Source organism: Triturus cristatus, chromosome 7 (assembly GCF_964204655.1).
Source record: "Triturus cristatus chromosome 7, aTriCri1.1, whole genome shotgun sequence".
NCBI classification, from domain to species: Eukaryota; Metazoa; Chordata; class Amphibia; order Caudata; family Salamandridae; genus Triturus; species Triturus cristatus.
Genome location: NC_140590.1, coordinates 1154767259 through 1154788994, shown reverse-complemented (window position 1 = coordinate 1154788994; position 21736 = coordinate 1154767259).

Sequence of the window (21736 nt, the reverse complement as noted above, 5' to 3'; positions counted from 1 at the left end):
GTGTCACCCCACCCATGGATACTCAGAAGAGATGGATATCTGCACCAGGGAGTCCAGGTGCACAGGGGTGAAATGGTGTCCGAAACCTCCGTAGACACCAATGGAGGGTCATGGAAGTCCAGCAGCGACATAGTCTTGTGGCCCAGTCCAGTGGAACCAGGACAAAGAATTCAAATGAGAAGAACCTGAAAGCAGAGGGGACAGAGTCCAAACCACCCGGAGATGATCAGGAGGCACGGAAGCACAATACTAACTCTGGTTGGAGGTTCTTGCTGTAGCACAGTGAAGAAAGAGCAGCTGTGGAGATCATGTGACGTTGCAGAAGCCCAGGAGCCTTTCACGAGCTGTCCCACGCCGGTCGACAAGTGAAAAAAGGTCAGGGGCTGGCAGAACCACCAACTAGCCTTAGCAAACGCAAACAGTTCGCAGGAGAAGATGTTTGGCTGCAGACCAGCAAGGTCTGTAGGACTAACTCAGCAAGGAGAAGTCAGGGCCAGCCCTCAGCACGCAAGAGAGGCAGGAGGAATCAATGGAGCCCCTTCGAGGACCCTCTGGCAGCAGGCACAGGGAGTCGCAGGTAAGCCTCAACAGCACACAGAAGATGACGGCCCACGATGCAGATGATGCAGGAAGGTTGAGGTTCTTGGAGCTGTGCAGAACTGGAGGCAGGGGATAGTTGAAGCTTGGAGATCCTCCGTGAAGACAGCCAACAAGCCTTAACAACAACAAACAGACGCAGTGCACAGGGAGGCGGTCTATGCTGGCTGGAGAGGGATTAAAGTCTCCCAACTTGCAGGGAAGACTGGTCAGACCTCTGGGGAACCAACAAATCACCACATGTGTTGCCGAGCCGGGCTATATCCGTGGGACAACAGGATCACCAAACTGGTCACCGATGTCGAGGTGCCTGCGGATACAGGGAAATGACTCCTTCACTTCAAGGGAGATTCCTTCAGGCTGGAATGCAGGCTGAGCCGTTGGTGACTCGGAGGATGCACGGCCACAGAGTTGAAGATCTTTGGAAAAGAAAAAGGACGAAGATGCAACAGGATTCTTCCTTACAAGGAGCAGTCTTGTCGTAGAATCTGGCTCGAAGAACAGCAGAATTCCAGTGTTCACCAGCAGAAGATTCTTTGAATAATCTTCAGATGATGAGCAGTCGGTGCCAGAAGTTGTTGTCGGGATGAATCTAAAGACTTCCCTCAGGGGGCGAGCCCTTAAAGAACCCTAAAACCGTGAACAACCTCTTCTGTGGCAATCCACCTATAAGAGGGGGTTAGGGACACTACTAAGCTGTTCTAGTCAGTCGGATGCTCCCAGGGGCCACAATTCAACATGGCAGAATCAGGTGGCCACCTGGAGGAGCTCTGGGGCACTTCCCTAGGGAGGAGCTGGGAAGGATGGGGGGGGTCACTCCGTCCTTTGTGTGGTATCGCACCAGAGCAGGAGCCAAAGCATCCTGAACTAGGCCAAACTGGTTTATGCAAGGAGGGTACCAAATGTGCCTTTCAATAGAGTCTGGTGGCGATCGGAATCGTCCCCGTCCTACCTAATTCTAAAGGAGAGGTGGTCACACCTCTCCTTCATAGGAAATCCTTTGTTTAGCTTCCACTGCCTGAGTGAAGCTCATCAGCAGGGGGGCAGAACCACTGTCTGGGGTCGGCAGCAGCATGGGCTGGCAGTCAGACCCTGTAAGGCTACACATGTAGGTATTGGGGATCTTCTAAGTAGCCCCTCAGGACATGGTATCATGCAACTAGCACTGGAATCAGTGTCATTGCATGATTCCAAATTTTGATACCTCGGGGAACATTCTGTAGTGAGACATCTCGACTTACCAGTGTGCACTATACACCTTATAATGGCTGTAGCACACTTACAATGCCCAGAAATTAGAGTCCAGGGATTGTATGGTACCTCTGCTCATGCAGGGGTACCCACACACTTGAAACCCTGCAGCCTGACCTTGGACTGAAGGGCCGACCTTAGGGGTGACTTATAGGTTTTAGGTGCAGTGGCTGGGATAGAAGGTGAACCTTATATCTGAAGTAAAGGACTCAGGCACCCTGTCATGCAGACTGCAAGGGCAGTTCTGCAGAAGGAGTTTGCATGGGCTCCTATGAGTACCTCAATACCATATACTAAAAGCTTACAATGGTACCCCAGGATGCCAACTGTGGGGTGTACAAAGTACCTGCCAAGCAAATTTAGAGGAGAGAGTCACTGAGGTCCTGATTAGCAGGAATCCAGTGAACTACAGTCAAAATACACTGACACCAGGCAAACAAGCATAGGCATAGCCAATAGGTCTTGCTTTTGGGACCTTATAAGTATTTTTTTATGCAGCACAATATGTTTGGTGCAACAACATCAACTGTTGCATGGCTAAAAACGTATACGGTCCCAAAGGCGAGACCTATTGGCTATGCCAATGCTTGTTTTCCTTTTTCTCCGTTCTCCCGCTGGATATTTATCCGATGTAAAAAAATAAATTGTAGCAAAAAACAATCCAAGTTTTCGGGGCCTTAAGTAAATGCTTAAACTAATAATAACAGGGATACAAGAGTCAAATGAAACTGACGAAGAGGGAGGGGAAGAAGGGAGGGGGTAGTGCAAGCAGAGGAGTAATAAGACAAACAAAAAATGAAGCTGACGAGAAAGGAGGGGGAGAAGGAAGGGGGTAGTGCAAGCAGAGGAGCCTGATTACAGCAATAGAAGACACAAATGAAGCTGACCAGGAGGGAGGGGGAGAAGGGAGGGGATAGTGCAGGCAGAGGAGCCTGATTACAGCAATAGAAGACAATCTGTCAAGGTTGCCCAAGCTCGTAAATTAGGCGTTGGAATCAGGTTTGAGTTTCTATTTTGGCATTGTCCTATCGCGGTGTGAATTAAACAAACAAATAACTTTGCAAACACATAAGCGAGGAAATGTCAGGAAGAAAGCGGAACTAACATGCCTCGCGCGTGCGATGAATAGAACATGTGTGACGACAGAGACCAGCGAAGGAACAGCTCCCAGACAGCACAGGAAGAAGGTTTTAAGAAAATGCACGCTTGCCACGCTCCCTGGGGATAAGTTAATACTGTGTCACAAAAAGCCTCAAAGTAGCTAGAACGGGATTGCTGGCAACGGGATGTGTTTTCACAGAACATGTTACTACTCTGGGGAGTTGAGTGGTTTTATTACAGCATAACACAATTATAAAAGTAAATCATGGTTGCAAATGCCATATGTTCCTAGAGTGTATGTATAGCAGCATATAAAAATGAAACTGATGCGTCCCCGGGAAAAAAATAAAAGTGAGCGGGAAGTGATCGCAGGGACGCGCTCTGTGGTGAGGGAGGGGCAGAGCGAGGTGCTTGGGAGAGCGCTGTGCTTTATGAGCCATGACGGCCAGACGGAGGAAAGACAGATGGCGGCTGCACGCATGCATGCGCTCGTGAACGCAAGCTTGAGGCCAGGAAAAGCCTCTGGTAGCACTTTAAAAATCCACTAACTAAATGTCTCGCAGAGCGGCGCATGCGCTGGCTCAGGCGAGACCTAAAAATGGGGGTATCTATGCCAGAAAGATTCTACTTTCCTATAATGGTTGTCCGTCTTTCTTTCTCCTTCTTTTCCCTCTGCTTGTTTTTCCCTCTCTTATCTTGGGAAGTGTTCTAAAGTGACTATAACTCAGGCCCTCACGATGCAAGGGGGTGCAATTTATAGTTACTTTAGGTCACAAGTTATAGTTACTTGAAATCACTATTACTGGTAAATTTCAGTGGTTTAAAATTGTATGCTTTAACTGAGATGTTCACCTAACTATAACGTCCTTTTAGCCTTTGGATTTTTCAGTCAAGGTATAGATGTATCAAGACTGATTTGCATATGACTGGATCTATACTGGGGTGGCGAACTGAGCTAAAGAAGGATGATGGATTAAACTCAGATCTGTGACTGGCGGTGAGTGTCTGAAATGTTTCAGCGCTCCATCCATCATCTCCTTGTGTTTGCTTTCTTCGCCCTAAGTTGACATGGTATGCCCAGACGTGGGTCTCTTGCTTACTTTTGCCACTGGATTCAAGCTAGCCTGGCTGATGAACGTTATTACCCGAAACCGGTCCCAGTATGCTTGTTTCTGGTCTAGAAAAGACCTGGCTTGGCAGTTTGGGCTAGACTGTTCCCATATGGAATAGGGTCAAGACTGATTTGCATATAGCTGGGTCTCAATTGGGGTGGAGAAGTGAGCTAAAGAACGATGATGGATTCAACCCAGATCTGTGACTGGGAGTGAGTGTCTGAAAAGTTTCAACACTCCGTCCATCATCTCCTTGTGTTTGCTTCCTATAACGACCCAGCACAATATTATTGTGGAGAAGGGTGGGCACACACTGCCTCACATGCCAGCACTCAGTTTGCAATGATGCATCATGATAAATGCAGTGCATGATAACACTTACTTCGGTGACAGGCTTTAGTTTTTCACCCTAGTTAGTGCAGCGAGTCCTGTGTATCTCTAGACACGTGTTTCAGGATAGTTATCCTTCTTCAGTAGTGAGCAACACATTCTTTTAGGGGGTGCTGGAAATGCTGCCCAAAGTCTTCTCAGGTCTCTGTACCACTCGCTGGGTGCAGGTGTATCAACCAGAGCTCGTCAACTCATTAGCTCAAGGGAGCCTTTTCAAACAGGAGGAGGGTGGGTGCACACTGCTTCACATCCCAGCACTCAGTCTGCCCTGATGCATCATGGTAAATGCAATGCATGATAGTACTTACTTCAGTGATAGGCTTTAGTTTTTCATCCTTGTTGATGAAACCAGCCTGTGTATCTGTAGACACGTATTTCAGGATAGTTGTTCTTCTTCAGTAGCGGGCAACACATTCTTTTTGGGGTTGCTGGAAATGCTGCCCAAAGTCTTCTCAGCTCTCTGTAACACTCACTGAGGGAAGGGGCATTAACCAGAGCTCATCAGCTCATTAGCTGATTAGCTCAAGGGAGCCTTTTCAAACAGGAGGAGGGTGGGCGCACACTGCCACGCATCCCAGCAACCAGTTTGCCCTGATGCATCATGGTAAATGCAGTGCATGATAACACTTACTTCGGTGACAGGCCTTAGGTTTTCACCCTTGTTGGTGCGGAACTGTGTATTGTATTTACCCGGATGCAAAGGGGCGAGCTGTGCTGGGATGTGAGGCAATGTTCTCCCAACCCCCATTATGTTTAAAAGGCTCCGTTGAGCCAGCAAGCTGACGAGCTTTGGAGATGCACCTGTGTGCCTGTGAGTTGTACTGTGACTTGAGAGGAACTTGGCAGCATTCCCAGCAACCCCAGATGATTTTCCTTTGCTCTCGAATACTGCTGCTCTCTACCTATGAAGGGCTCAACCCAGAAGCACGTGTCTAGAGATACACAGCAATGTCTGCACCAATGTCTGCACCAACTTTGGTGAAAAACTCCAGCTAATTTTCAAGTAAGCATGAACCATGTACTGCATTTACCAGGATGCAAAGGGGCGAACTGCGCTGGGATGTGAGGCATTGTGCTCCCAACTCCCACAATATTATTCTGCACTGCACTGCATCTACCTGATACTAAGTTAATTACAGAAAATATCCCCATGCAAGTACAGAAACAGGGAGTCAATTGGAAAACGCTGATTTAATGTATATGCTAAGAACATGCATGCCAATTTTTATAGTTTTTTGGACCTAAGTGTTTGGATGGATTGGAAATCTGACTGGCAAGACGATTGTCTGTAATCTCAGGGCTAGCTTATTAGGCATAATTAATCGAACTAAGAAGACAGAAGCAGAGTGCAGATTTGCTGCCCTAGCCTTCGTACTGGCCAGGCAACGTGCCATGAAATGCCAACCCAAGAGTGATATGTAAATACTGCAGTGGGAGCATTTTTTTAAATAGGCAGGAGCTGAAAGTACAACCATAACAATGCAGGAGAGGGACCTCAAAAGTGACAATATGGGACACACTATTAGTAAAATTGACTCAAAAAATGACAGCAGACTTCAATGAATAATGAGTTGTGGTTGCGGCTGAGTGGACGGAGAGCTTTATGTTGTTTAGGCACAAAAATCTTCAAACTGCCCAGTTTGTTTGTAATTTACTATTGATAGTTGCATGCTGCACGCTTTACTCTTCAGTTCATAACCGAATACTTTTAAACATGTCTACCCCGGATGATTGCATAACCATATTTCCCTGTTTAATGATTATAAGTACTGCTTGCAGTGCTCTGACCTACTGTTCATGACGATTACTGCTTCTCCGCACTGAAAACATTAGTGTACAGAATGAAGCTTCGTGATGTACAGTTGTTCTGATTATTGTTGACACCAGCAGAGTCTGGGAAATGTAATTTCCTTGCCAAAATATTGTTTATAATTCAGCAAAATTGTTTCTCATCATAGAAACTGTTATATTATCTATCAATATATCTGTCAAACTGTTGATGATATAAGAACACTTAAAACAAGAGGTAAACAGAGTATACATCAGTTTCTTTTAGATTTTTGATACTCTTTCTATAGCTTTCTATAGCTTTTTGCCTGGAAAGATCTTACCACCATTTTCGCTGTCTTGCAGGTGATAATAGTTAGACTTCAGTGGTTTTACCATAGGCAGAAACGACGCGAGACTAAGGGCCTGATTACGACTTTGGTGCGGCTGAGACGGTGCAATGCCACCTCCGCTGTGCCAAAGCCGCACAAGCACCGCCGACCGTATTGAAAATGTGCAACTCGTAATACGGTTGGCGGTTCTTTGGCCTTTCCCATGGCGGTGCCTTGAAAACAGGCACCGCAATGGGAACGGCCAAAAGGTTCCAGCACAGCATGGACGGTGAAGTTCATGCTGGGCTGGAACTGAGGTATACAGACAGGGGGACACATGCTGTGCCCCCCTGAATGCATCCACATGGCGTGGGGGACATAAGGGCACTGTAGGGCTCCCTTTGTTCTTGCACCGCCAGCTTTTTCATGGCAGTGCTCTGCCATGAAAAAGCAGACCGTGCAAGAACTCAAAATATGCTGAGTGGAACTGTGCCAGTCCCTGCTCAGCATAATGCATTGTGGTGCTCGTGCGCCACCACCAGGGAAAGGCTGTTCCATGGTGCAGCAGGTGGTACACCACCGATACAACTTTGTAAGTCGTTATCAGCAAAATGGTAGACCGCCACCCCGTACCACTGCGAGTCTGGTGGACGCAAGGCTGCCAGACTCATAATCAGGCCCGAAGATCTTTATAGCAGAGAGAACCTAGATGACTTTTGTCATGCTTTTCCACTCTGGCAAGTGTTAAGATATTCGTCCCCCTACCTGAGTTAGTAAGAGTGAATATGAAGTACGGAAGTAATTGCCCTGTATTTGATGAAGCTTTCACCATTGCTGGTGGAGGCATCTGATTTCTACCTTGAGAATCTTCTCTGCTTGTACTAGGAGTCCTGATGAAATACCTGCTTTGGTCTTTGGATCTGGGTGTCAGGTGGATAATAAAAGTGTTGAATCCTGTGGCACTTGCTGGCTACTTGTCTGTGACAATGATGATGAAGGTATTTCCCTTTAATCCCACTATATTTAGGTTATCAGCCTCTGTGTGATTTTGTGCATCTCGTGATTGTTGTGCGATCTGAAGAACGCTGATTCATAGTATAGAAGGTTGATCATTTTTTGTTGTGCCTCATAATTCATGGCAGTACACCAATACTGCAAGGTCAGCTATGTCAACCGCTGCACTGATGACCTGGTTGAAACCACTTTCCCTACATTCCTCACTGCAAGGAAATAATGCATATTCTCCACTGGAAGTCCATCAATAAATCTGCCCATTGTATCAAACTTTGTATTTCTACAGTAACCTTTGTGTGGCTGCCTTTCACGTTGATGTAGCCTAAAAATGTCTATGAACAGCGCTTTGAATTCTGGATTCAAAGGGATTAATGACCTCAGAGGGGCACAATTTGAGGAGTGTCACAGATAACGGAGCGTTTTTTTCTGTACAGTATCAAATGATGCTCTTGGTTTAGGAGCAGTCCAGCCCAAACGTCGCTAAGGTTAAATATGCTGTTCACAGAAGAAACACATTTCGGAGACCAGGGGATGAGGATGGGTTAGAACAGATAGTCCTAAACTGTGGGTCGCCACCTGATTTTTGTTGGGTCGCGAAAGTTCAATCAATAAATAGGGATATATGACATTACAACGCATACAATTACAACCCATACTTTTACATTGCAGTTTTTACAACGCAAATACCATTACCACGCATGTTTTTACAACGCAAGCCATTTCAACGCAAGTTCATAGGGTCATATTAAAACTACCTTTACAAGACATACTAATACAATGCATACCATTACAACGCATAACAAGTCTACAATAAGCAATTAAAAAATGATGGTTAATTTTTTTTCCCATCCATCTTCTGGAACAGGATGCAAGAGAAACAGGAGGTTTGGTTGGGAGAGTACATAATACCCAGGTATTCATTTCAATACTCGTGTATTAATTCAAATAACGAAATATTCAAATACATAGGTATTAATAATTTCCGTAATTTTGTTTAATTTGTTATCACAATTTTTTTTAATGTGTATTTAAAGCATATATACAAAGCATTTTTTTAAAAATACACTCTACAGTCCGTGGCATAAACAGAATCTACATACAATGCACACAAAGGGGCTGATTACGATTCAGGTCGGAAGGGCACCAAACGCGATCCGGTCAGAAAAACTACGAGCCGTACGTGTGTTTTCCGCCCGACTCGTACAGCTGTACAAGCGAGCAAGTACGATGCGAGCTACATGAAATTCACCGACCGAGTCGTTTTTGGGTCCGAACCGCACCGTACATCTCGGTCGTAAGCTAACCATGGCGTGCAATGGATGCGATTTACGACCGAGCCAGTACGATGCACGCGTCGGACAGCCTGTGCGAGCCGGAGTGTCCGGCTCACAAAACGTCCGGGTAGTTGCCTTTGGGGGTCCGCGTCGGACCCCCTGTCACCCGCAGCCCTACGACTCGGACACAGGGGAGACCCAAGGGTCCCCCCAACATAGGCATGTATGGTGCGGATGGCACCGATGCGTACCCACTGTAGGGGGCGCCCTTGCGCGAGACGTACTCATTCAGTCAATGGGAGCCCATGTACACGTCGTATGACCGGCTCCCATTGACTTCTATTGGAGTCCGACCAAACCGAGTCCGGCAGCATACGGCCGCATCGTACTCGCTCGGTCGGACTGCAGGACTCCGGCTCGGCCGTAAAACACTCCGGATCCGGCTCGGTCAGAGTGCTTTCCGACCCGGATCGGAATCGGCACCTAAGCAGAGAAAACGGGTGTCCTGCAACTATTTCCATTACAGCGCCTGACCCATCATGTACTCAAAATGGCTGACATTCTGGAACGGAACGTATAAACCAACATTTCACACAACACATAATAAATATACATTCTGTCAAGTTCTGATTCATGCGAAAAAATTGTTTAAAAAACATTTTCTTTCAAATTCTCGTTTACCCCTAAAAACGTATAAAAGAAGCCGTCCACCATTTTGTGCCCAGTGGTGCACTGACTTCCATGGTGACCACACGCAGCAGGAGTAGGAGGAGACTTCACAAGACTTTCAAGTTGTACACTGCCATCTACTGACTGAAGTGTACTTTTAACTAGAAACACATACTAAATGAAAAGAAATATTTCAAGTACTTATAATTTATTTTAAAATTATTTACAGCTCTTCAAAATCAGCCCCAAGTCTACAACAGACAATCCGGAATATATATTTTTGTTCAAAAGTAAGTGAATATCAAACGACATGTATTTATATCATAACCCCAAAAAACGGAAATCACAATTTATTTTTAATTTTTAATTTTCAACAACAATTACAAATTGAGAAAAACAATCCTTTGGCAAATCAACTGTAAGTAAACTGTATGATCTATTTTGCTCTAACAAAATATAATATTCAGCTTTAAAAATCATACAAATAATTTGGCAGGTACTGGTCAGTGATGGGGGGTAAAATTATTATTCCAACTCCGCCAGGTCTTTGCCTCAGGGAAGGTGCTGGACAGTGGTGAGAACAAAATTATTATTCTAACTCCGCCAAGTGTTTTCCTCAGGGAAGATGCTGGACAGTGGTGAGAACAAAATTATTATTCTAACTCCACCAGGTGTTTTCTTCAGGGAAGGTGCTGGACAGTGGTGGGGGGCAAATTTACTATTCTAACTCCGCCAGGTGATTGCCTCAGGGAAGGTGCTGGACAGTGGTGGGGGGCAAAATTACTATTCAAACTCCGCCATGTGATTGCCTCAGGGAAGGTGCTGGACAGTGGTGAGGGGCAAAATTATTATTCTAACTCTGCCAAGTGTTTTCCTCAGGGAAGGTGCTGGACAGTGGTGGGGGGCAAAATTACGATTCTAACTCAGCCAGGTGTTTGTCTCAGGGAAGATGCTGGACAGTGAATTTTGGGGGACAAAATTACTATTCCAACATATAAAGGTGCTTGGCTCTGGGAAGGTGCTGGAAAATAATGACATACAAAATGCAAGATGATGGTCAGTTGCTGCTTTAAGCAACGTAATCATTTAACAGTGGAACATATAATCAAGAAACTTTTTTCCACAGTTTTTTTTACATCTGAAAAAAACAACGAGTCGAATATAACCAGCAGCTGAACTTCCACCCAATCTCACCAGCACTTACTCAACAAGCAATAGGCCTTTCAAAGGTAAAATATTTGAAAACCCAAACGAAACAGCCAAATTCCGCTTTAGTATCCAAAAGGCAAGACAAACACAAATCACTTTAAAAAACAAATAAAAAATCGTAGAAGCAGGCTAACCAAAGATTATTTTCAAAGAACTCAGTTAATGTCAACTTTATCTTTCAGACATACCCAACATCAACCAGAAGGGAGTATACAAAGGCACTCCAACCACCAGGAAAAAGTCCTAGACTATCAAAAGGATGAGCAAATAAACAAGAAAAACCTTACGAAGGTGAGTAAAATTACATTACACATATTAAAAGCCTAATTTTCTTTTTGCAGGATTGAACTACAAACCATAGTACGAAATCGTAGCTTGCAAAATTAAAGTCAAACAATCTAATAAATAGCATGTTATTTGAAAAGTCAATAGGCAGTTAAAAAACTATTAACCACATTTTGTATTTCACAGGTTGCAATCAATAAGAAATGTCAAATAACTAACACATAAACACTTATTTAATTCTTTTTTTCAGAAAAAAACAAGATGGCAACTGGAAGACAAGCAACATACATGAACTTCAACAAAGGCAATAGGTTATTGAAGTACAGTGGCTAGGTGTGTTGTAAAGTTAGATTAACTGAACCCAGGTGTCATTGGAGGAGTGTGCAATATTACTCATCCCATTGCACAGGCAGAGTGGATACCCTTGGTGACACTGTTGAAAGGACCACAGAGCATACCCACTCTGCTTCTGCAATGGAGATTGAGGTTAGAGAAAACATACATCAAATGAAAGACCTTGCATCCACCTCCAATGAACCCTGTGGCAAAGTTTTGAGCGAAGTAGCCCAAAACATGCCTATGCATGTAGCAAGTTGTAGGCCCACAATCCCAAACTTACGCTGAATTATACAGCAAAAAAACACAGGCAAGTAACCCCCTACGTGTAACACCCCAAAAATACTCTGACATTAACATTCCTCCTGAACTAACTGTCACTGTTACAAATGAAACTTTTCTTTTGTATGACAAAACCCATCAAAAACTAATACTAATTTTTAGTACACCCCATAACCTTGTGAAATTAGAGACTAGTGATGTTTGAATGACGGATGGGACATTTAAATCCACACCCCACCCATCCAACCAAATATACACTATTCACGCCTACATTAATAGCACAGTAGTTTCTTTGGTGTACAATTTACTCCCTGATAAACAAACCTCAACATACACTGAATTTCTAACAGTGGTAAAAGCTAAAACCCTGAACAAAAGTCCTAGAAAAGTGTTAATTGACTTTGAATTACCCATGATTAACACCATCACCAAAATGTATCCTGAGACCCAAATTCAAGGATGCTTTTTTCACTTTTCACAGGCATATTGGAGAAAAATTAAAAAAACATTCTTAGTTGAGGATTAAAAATCAGACAGTAAACTGCAATTCGAGTTAAAAAAAACTAACAGCCCTTTGCTTTGTTCCTCCTGGCTGTGTAGATGCATACTACACATCTATTACTGAATCTGAATATTTTACTACAAACGAAGAAAAATTGGCACCCCTTCTAAATTACTTTGAGGACACATGGATTGGCCATCTAAGCAGGTCAGGTCACAGGAGGAAGCCACGATTTCATGTGAAGTGGTGGAACTGTAACACAACTTGCAAAAGGAAGGAGCAAAAATAAATAATGCCATAGAGGGATGGCACAACTCCTTCAACAAATCAATTGGAAAACCTCACCCAAACTTGAATCATTTTTTGAAAATTTTGAAGAAGGAGCAAAGTTTCTAGGAAATGTGAATAGCGTAATCATTGACCGGTAGTCGGAACCCACGAATTTCGAAAAGAACAAAAGAAATGTTTGAGCGACTATTGGGTCAAATTCAACAATTTTCGTTGATGGTGGCCTCAGAATATCTAGACAATATTGTACACATCCAACATTTCTAATCTACACTAACACCTATTCAACCTTACTTGCCCGTTTTGAAATTCAATTTTTCTAATTCAATTGCCATTTTTGGAGAGAAAAAAAAAATTGTGTTTCCTACCTTCAGTTGTCTTCTTTATGCCAATCTTGGACTTGCGTACAATCCCACATTTCATTGAGTCTTGAGCAGTCCATAAATCCATAGAAACAAATCCATAATGGAATCCAAATCCAGAGTCAAACAATAAAAAATGTACACATATTTTACAGCAAAAATAGCGCTGCAAACTGTACTGTGTCCACCTAAATAAATGCATCCCAAAAAACAAATCCCGAAAAACAAATTATTTTTGGCAAAAATCGCAACAAGAAATTCATCGTTGCAATCACCTAGCCACAGAAATCCTGCTTAAAGTAAAAAACCATTAAGCAAAACTTTTAAATTGGCCAAAAAATCAATTCAGCCATCCATGCCATCTATGTTCTTGAACATTCCATCTGGCTGATAATCTGCAACTTCGCGATACTTTGATTTGAAAACCCAACGCATTAAAAATATTTTTAAAAAGTTGCTTACTTTACACTTTAGTTTAAATGAAATCTAAATCTTTCTTTTAAAATATTTTAATTAATCCAAAATTGTCAAGAAAGCAATCAACCCGACGTGGGCCCACAACCGCTACCTGCATAGGAATTAAAATATTGCCTAAAACAATCAAAACATGCATAAAAGTACTATCTAAGTTCTAACTACCTCCTTCCTCTCTCCTTAAAATAATTTATGCCACCCACAATCTATTTAAAAAAAAAAAAAAATTGCCTTAACTGAGTGCAGTTCTTCCTTGCTTCCGATCTTGACCGCAACAATCCACTGACTGTAGAAACCTACGTCAACCATTAATGTAATCTGTATTAGTAGGGAGAAGAAAAGGACAACTTCTCTCATTCATTTCAATGGGAAATTGTGGGAAAACCTAAAAAAAGTTTAAAAACAATATGTTACTGTACAGTTAAGAGGTAATGTTTATTTCTAACAAATAATATGTATTGAAAATTATTTGTAATTTTTTTTAACAATTATGAACTGTCTTATATTTTTTAAATTGAAATAAAATTTTCAAAAATACGTTTTGTGTTCTATATTATTTAATTTCTATAAAAATTATTTATATGTATTTTAAAAAATGTCTATTTTTTCTAATTTAAATTGTACATATATGCATATTTCCATATTATGAACTATTGTAATATTCTTTTAACTTCTAATTCTTAAAATCTATTAAAAACATTAATATTAATTAATACCCGAGTACTAAAATTAATACCTGGGTATTCTCCCCCACCCAAAACCCCTGTTTCCCTTGCATCCCGTTCCACGGGATGGGTGTCAATCCCTCATGAATATTATCCAAAATGTTTATAGTTTAAATACATTTAAAAACAGAATTCACTTTAAATATCACACAAGTATTAATAATAATTACTACCCAAGTATTAAAATGTATACCTGGGTATTAATACACTACCCCACCCAAAAATCCTGTTTCCCCTACATCCCGTCCCAGGGGATGGGTGGCAATCCCTCATAAAGATTATTACATTGATTTTTAATTAAATGTAAACATAGAAATCACTTTAAATATTACACAAGTATTAATAATAATAATTACCAGAATATTAAAATTAATATCTGGGTATTAATACCCCCCCACCCAAAAACACTGTTTCCCTTCAATCCCATCCCAGTGGAAGGGTGTCGACCCCTCTTGAAAATGTTTTAAATTTGATTTAAAATGATTAATAATTAAAATGTAAATCAATTTTTTTTTAAAACTCAATCAAAATCAATATTGAAAAATAATCAAGTAATAAGCACTTACCTTAAATTGCGTTGTAATAGCATGTGTTGTTATAGCACATGCTTTGTAATGGCACATGCTTAGTAAAGGATCCGTTGTAAAGGCATTGCGATGTAATGCCTGCGTTGTAATGGATGTTTCCCAATAAATACAGATGCCTTTAAATTCTGTATGTATCTTGTCACATTTGATGTGCTTCAAAGACAGAGGTCTAGTTAAAGGCTATGTCTTCTGACAAACTGCTTTTTTAGCATGGGGATTGGTGTTTACAAACTTCTCTCACTTTGTAGTCTGAGAAAGAAAAGTAAAGTGAATTATGTCACAATTTTGCTGGGGTTCAGGTATTTGAAAGGGAAGGCTGCAGGATGTCATTTTTTATAACACACAACAAACTGTAAATACCTGCAAATTAACTGTACAAATTCAGCAGTTAAGAAAGCAAATATGACACCCATTTTTTGTAAATCTGAAATATGATTGAAACAAAGTTTTTAATAGGCTCAACCCACAGCAAGACACTTTACTTGGTGCACAAATGATAAATATTCATCTGATTTCCACACATCATTTGTGTGCAATATAGCTTTATCAGTAAAACTGTATGCCTGGGTAAATGTAGTGGCCACGGGTGCGCGGTTTGAGCTTCCGCGCCTCAGAGGGTCCCGACCGGTTCCGTCAACTCCCCCTGCTTGTACCTCACGAAGCGTGGGGCCCCCTTGGTTTACCCTGGCAATAACTTATCGCGTGACACCCCAGCACCTCAGAAACCAGGCTCCTCGATGATTCGCAAGATCTGCCCTCCGACGCTTCGTTAGGGAGTATCCGAGGAACCGAAATAACCTTGAGAAACTCTTGAGGAATTGTCAGAGAGCCACTGCTCTCGGAGCGGAGGCACGAGAGGAGCGGTGTGGGCTCGAAGAGCCACGGGCGTCCAGAGCAGCGCGCCACGGGCTGGGCTCTACTTGGCCGGGACTGGGCTGTATCGGAATCCGGAGCCGGCTGACAGGAGCCGCGTCCAGGCACAGATCTGCTCAAAAGCCGATAGTAAGTAAAACCTCCTGAACACCTGCCAAGTATGATATGAATTCTTCGAATACTACATAATTTATTTTCAGCTGAACTCTTCATCCGCCACACCCTCACGTCTGCACAGGGACTGGATGAGAGGGCTAAACACAGGACATCCCCACAGAATAGGTGCAGCACTGGAGGCCTCCTGGTGACTGGTGAGGGACACTCGGCTTGATTGCTGGCCGGGGAGGGGAACTGGGCTGTGGACTGCCTGCGCTACTCTTTGGCCAGCTGCCGTGAGGGGGACAGCCTATTATTCATCTCTCCCGCTTTGTTTTTCCGCTGTAAGGGAACAGGCTTTTTGAGCCCCACTGCCTGTACCGCTACACCGCCCTGAGAGAAACGGCTAGGCGGCAGGCGGAAACTACAATTCCCAGAAGGCCCCGCTCGGCGCCGGTGAAGGACGTCATCACCTTTCACCTTTCATCTGCGAGTAAGGTTGTTGATACAGGTACTGTTGTTGTCCCTCTCCCAAGTTATTGTAACTGTTTTTGCCCAGCAGTAAGATGCTGTTTGAAAATATATTAGTTCTTATTGCATTTTATCCTGATGGACAATGCATGAACTATCATTCACACATTAAACGCGTTTTTGCAAGAGACATTGGACCTAAAGACTCTGTCCTACGTGCCTGGACTTTATACTGCACTTTGTACCTTGGCGCTATTTTACTGTTGAACTGTTTTCACTGATGATGCTAATTAGTATTTAACGCACATTGCACTTTTTTCTGGATTTGTGTGGATCTCAACTAATGGTTGTAGGAACTTTGATTAAGGCTTTGCACTTTGTATTTTGCACATTGCTTTACGTAACCGACCATTACCTTCACATTCGTATCCAATTCGGGCAGAGTGTATTCACCTTAAACGTGTTCATAGGCTGTCGAAAATGAGTAAGCGGCACGGGAACCCAGGGAAAAATGTGGTCGGCACTTTAGATGCCTTCATTTTGAGGGCTGAATCTGCCCTCATTCATGAAATACAAATAACAGAACGTAGATTATCCCTTGACACACATTCCCCTCTAAGTAGACTCTCCCTAACCCCTGCACTTTCTTCCTTGCCTGTACTGAACCAAGACGCCTCATCAGTTAGGCCGAGTTCGCTGCTATCTGTCCCCCCAGTTATATTGATAAACTATGGTTCCTGCCCCTTTGAGGAGCAAGAACCTACTCCCTTGAAATCCAAGGTGACTACCAGAGGGCAGAAAGCTAAACTTAAATCAGATTGCAACAATGAATCTTCCTCTACAAAAAGAAAGGGCCAAGGGTGTACAAAATCAACAAAACTGTACAGGGATTTCCGAGAGGGTCAGTATCAGTTGCTCCCTCAACAAGTGGTGATAAAGAGGCCAATTCTTCCTTTATGAATCAGACTATGCCAGGGCAACTGCTTGATAGCATGGCGGAGGGTAATTTTTGGAGTAGGCTAGAAATTATGCTATCTACCCTATTAGAGCCGATGTTCAAAAAAATACGTGGGATAGAAGCTAGGTTGGCGAAACTGGAGGGATCTATCGTCTGTAACCCTCCAGCTTTGCCGACAGTGAGCCTACCTACAAACATAGATGTCACAGCTATGAGGGGCAAAAGAGCAGGGGGGGAAGGAATAAGGGGGGGGCCTACTGCAAGGACTGCAGTGAACACCGAGGCACAAGACAATAATAGTTCCACCAGTTTCAGGCCCAGGAGTCCAGATACCCCGGCCACTACTCGTCAGCACCCTAGTCGAGCAGGAATCTGTACGGAACGGGGGTCTGAGGGTAGGAACCATCATTCACCAAATCTCCCGATTATAGATCTTCCACCTGAATCTACCCCATATGTAGTGGTGTTGGGAAATGTACCTTCTCTCCCCAACGGGGCGGAGGAAAATTTTGGGCAGCTGAAAAATAAACTAAATCATTGGTTTACACATAATACCACCCTGGGCCACCGTGTCTATAAAAATATCCTCATGGCACGCAGGGTAAGTTGGATAGGGAGCTCACGTAAACTGGCCACTGGAGATTGTGTCATTGTCAACTTTGATAACCCCTTTACTGCTGGGCGTATGGAAATTAGTCTCGTCTCGACAAGGGAATCCAATGTTATGGCTTTACCCCTGGGCTATTTTTATAAACCAGCCCCCAATAGGGAATTGCCTGAATTCGGTCATAGGGTACGTCATCAAGGAGGCTGGTCAACCAAACCAGCCCCCAGGCAACAATTTTCCGCACTAGCCCATTTACCCTCCGAGCTAGACGGGCAGTCTTGTAGTACCAACACATTGGCGTTAGATAACAGATTCGCAGTTTTATCCGGATTGGATAACTGCGATTGACTAAAGACCTCTGCACCTCCTGGACTACAATCAGTTATACCTCCTCAGACCCCAGGGGTGGTAGCTGTGAGGCATTCCACTGTGAGGCCTAATAACGTTTTATCCTGGAACATTGCAGGGTTGGCCAATATGTTCCAAGATCCTTGGTGGTTACGTTATATGAAGCAACATACTGTAATTAGTCTTCAAGAAACATGGTCGGTGAATTGTGACCTTTACCTAGAAGGCTATAAGGCATTTTTTGTCCCGGCCATTCCATCGGTGAGTGGAAGACCAAGGGGTGGCCTAGTTACTTATATCTCTGTGGCCGTTGATTGCAAGTTGCAGGTGATTCCAAATACAAATCCTGGAATTCTGGCACTCTCAGTATCTAGGGGGGATACAAGATGGGGAATTTTTAACTTCTATAACTCGGTGGCCTGTCCGCAAGAGGGGTGTAACATCTCCAATTTGGGAGCGCTCTTAAAACAACTCATGGGTCGCGTTTTTTATAAGTTCTTGGTGTCTGGCGATTTTAATATACGCCCTTGTGGTAATCCTTCAACATCCTGCATCTCGGAGTTGGGCTGCCCACGTATGAGGGGCTTTCATTTTGATCACCATCCCCAAGGAGAATTGTTGAATAACATGTTAAACGAATTAGATCTGGTAGTCGTGATGTCTTTATCTGACCCTCACACTAAGTTCCCTGTACCAACGCTTAAAGGAAATGGAAGAGGCTCATATATCGATTTTATCTTAATTTCTTCATCATTTTTATCCTTTTTTAATGGTTTTAATATTGCAGCAAGTGAATTTAGTGATCACAATCCCCTAACAGTTCATATGTCTGGCCCACTACTGGTAAAAATTGGGGAGGCTACCAATAGGGGCACTATAAAACCGATGGACGGAAAGAGAAGATTAAAATGGTCTCAGGTGTCTCCGGACAGTTTTTATAACAAGGTGAAAACATCTTGTGCCCAGGAACTGTCGTTATGTACATCTGAGAGGTCCACTCCTAACGAGATCCTTGGTGCCTATGAGGTAATAGCGCAACCTGTGAGTGAACTGCTAAGTGCTCGGGTCGGAGGCACTGCCTCTCGTGGCCCCAGATGGTTTGACTCAGATTGCTCCAAATCGGCTAAGCGGCTGAGGGAAGCTCTGGCAGCCAAACCAAGAATCCAATCTGAGGTCTTTGTTTGTCATAGGGAATATAAGATAGCCCTGGCCAAACGTAAGGGAGCCCTGAAAGAAGACGCCTGGAAGGAGCTGATTGACTCTAGTACTCTGAGGAACAGCTTGCGGTTTTGGAGTGTTGTAAATGGGCCCTTGTTTCTCATGGAAGGGGGGGAGGGCCTTGAGGCTCATATCACAGAGGGTGACTCATTTTAAAAACATGTTTGACTGCCCACTCGAGCCTTCTCGTAGTGAACCGCTGAACAGGAAGGAAGCTGTGATATGTTTTGACAGGAGTGAGATCTTGGAAGGAATTCTAGGGTTAACTATCAACAAAGCTCCGGGCCCAGATGGGATCCCCCCGGACCTATTTAAGTCAGACCCCGTGTTCTGGGCCCGATTCTAGAGTCCCTATTTAATGCGGCGGCCAAAAAGAGGTGTCCTCAGTCCTGGGCTTCGTCAACCATAGTCCCAGTTTTTAAAAAGGGCAATAGGAATAGTACTCACTGCTATAGACCAATCTCGCTTATTGATTCAGTGGTCAAAGTGGTGGGCCGTGTCCTTTTACAGAGATTAACAACTTGGGCAGACGAGAATAGGATTTTGTCAGAAGTCCAGTATGGCTTCCGGCCGGGACACTCTACCATTGCGCAGTGTCTTAATTTATTTATGATATTGAATAAATACACTGTTGCACACTGTGGAACCATCCACCTTGCCTTCATGGATCTGTCATCTGCTTTTGACTGTGTAAATAGGGCAAGACTATGGCAGTCCATGAGGGCTAGGGGGGTGGATAACAGTATTGTTAATTTTCTTGAGGACCTGCACTTATTGACCAAAGCTAACGTCAGGTACGCGCAGAACCTGCAGGTATCCAGGGACTTTGAGATTAAGAAGGGTGTCCGGCAAGGTTGCATCTTGGCGCCATTTTTGTTTAATTTTTATATTAATGGATTAGACAGTGTGTTGAGGGCAACTGGTGCTGATTTCCCCTATGTAGGACGGCGGGGCATCCCAGTTCTGCTTTACGCGGATGACGTCGTTCTAATATCCAGAACCGAACTGGGCTTACAAACCCTTTTAACTGCATTTTCTGGATTCATGACAGATCGGGATTTAGCCATTAATAATTCAAAGTCCTATGTCATGAAAGTAGGGAAAGATATGAAAAAGAGTTTCCAGTTTAGATCTGGCCAGGACAAGATTCCCCGCACAAAGGTTTTTTCTTATTTAGGGGTCTTATTTGATGATCAACTTGGGTGGGATGCCTTAATCAAAAGGAAAAAAAGGGGAACTGGTGCGGGTCAATGGTGCAATTTTTAATTTTGCCTCTAAAGTGGGAAAGAAACCGACAGGAGCTATGCTTCAAGTCTATCAAGCAAAAAGCTTAGCTATAGCAACTTATGGCAGTGAGATCTGGGGCTATACGACAACGGAACTCCTCCAGGTAGTGGAAAATGGGTTTTTAAAAAGGTTATTATGTGTCCCGAGACGAACTGCAAACATGGCGGTACATGAGGAATTGGGGGTCTCCTACCTAAGTGATACACTTGCTCTGCGTCCCTTGATTTTTTTGGCTAACATGTTGGTTAAATGAAGAGCTATTCCTCACTCAATTGATCCTAAGAGAGTGTTTGTCTTTAGATAATATGGCTCGTATCCCCTGGTTTAACTATATTAAAAGAGGATTTGAATTGATTGGGCAGGGAGTTTCATTTTTTAAACCAGATGTTATTGTACAAGAGGATGTGGAATTAACCAAGACAGCCTTCTTGAGCAGGAGGCAAGCAGATCGGGATGCAGAAGAGGTACAGAAACCGAGTGTTCGGGCATATTTATTGCTTAAATCGACGCCACTGTCTGAACCATACCTTATGGGGTCCTTGACGTCACATGAAAAATTTCTTTAAACCAGGTTGCGGATTAATCTTTTCCATCTCCTGTTAGCAAGACCCAAGGGGGCTTCTAGAAGTCAAGTGCTAGCTCCCCGTGGCTGCGACGGAAAGTCTCCTCAGGATTTGCTGCACTTTATGTTCTTTTGCAAACTGTATGAAGTCCCCAGGAGGCATTTTTTAGTTCCTATTTTAAAGAAATTGAATTTTAAACAGGTTAGACCTGCATTAATGCATCTTCAACTGTTGAAGGATGATTGTATTATTTTTATTGTAGGGTTTTTAAAGGCAATTATGAAATCTAGGCACTTTATGGACATGTAGAGTCTTTTTATCCAGACTTGTTTTCAGATGAATCCTTGTGTGGCAATGGAGCCTGTTTTTAGAATATGTCACAATTTATTGTTTGTATTGTATCTGTGTAACTTTCATGGTTTTAATAACAAAAAACGAATAAAGTTTATTGACTGACTAGTGGCCACTTTAAAGGAAATTGTGCACTATGTAAATGACAGTGAGCTACCACACAATGCTTTAGTTACATTAAACAAATTGCCCACCTTATGTCCATTAAAGCTCGGTGGGTAGCGAAAGTCAGTTCTAAAAAGTGAGTCGTAGTTCTAAAAAGTCTGGGATCCACTAGACTACAATATCTCTGAGCCAGTATCCAAAAAAGTAAAATAGTTCTCGAAGGTATGTGGATGCAACTCTTTCAGCAAACATCAGCACAATGTCTTGTTGCAGCAGCATTTTGGGAGAAAGATTACAGAGAG